The following is a 588-nucleotide window of genomic DNA, read 5'->3' as shown; positions in this document are numbered from 1 at the left end:
CAGAGGGGACAGGACGCCGTGGAGGAGGCTCGGGCGCGGGAGACTTGGAGCCCACTAACCCTACTGTAGCTTTAAGGCCGGGAGACTGATGTATGGTTTGGCTCCCATTGGCTATCTCTCAGGGGCTGGACTTAAAGTGACAGAATCAAGCTGGGGTGGGGGGAGGGGGGAGCCAGAGAGACGTCAATGGAATCGGGCGCTCCAGCGAGGTCCCCACGTCCTGAGGAGCAGGAGGACCCGGCAGGGGAGCCACAAAGCCTGCCCTCTCACCGTTACAGAAAAAACAATTGTTGTCCAACTGGCTCGTGGGACGGGGGAATTGAAAGATTTGCAGCCTGTATACCCTCCAACCTCCGTCCTATCTTTTTAACTGGCAGGTCTAGCAGACTCAACTCTCAGCCTTTTGGAATGGGTCTGTTCTCCAGATTAAAAATGAGTCACATGTCTCCACTCTCGCACCAAGGAGAAGCAACCAGCGCCCTAGACATCTGCAGCCTCAACCCCTGTGTGTGGTGTGCAGAAGTGCAAAGGGTCAGGCCAGCAGGTGAGGCGCAGCGAGAGAGAGAGCAGAAGAGAAAATTCCCTCCC

At 56.5% G+C, this 588-nt stretch overlaps 1 protein-coding gene across 1 annotated transcript in view; it reads right to left on the bottom strand.

The window, feature by feature from the left end:
* The window catches only part of ESRRB (estrogen related receptor beta), a 166,903-nt gene that overhangs the window by 106,035 nt on the left and 60,280 nt on the right, over positions 1-588 (bottom strand). The window lies entirely within an intron of this gene.

Source organism: Myotis davidii, unplaced genomic scaffold (genome assembly GCF_000327345.1).
Source record: "Myotis davidii unplaced genomic scaffold, ASM32734v1 scaffold309, whole genome shotgun sequence".
Taxonomy (NCBI): domain Eukaryota; kingdom Metazoa; phylum Chordata; class Mammalia; order Chiroptera; family Vespertilionidae; genus Myotis; species Myotis davidii.
The sequence above is the reverse complement of the archived record's forward strand: the minus strand, read 5'-3'. Positions and strand labels throughout refer to the sequence as shown.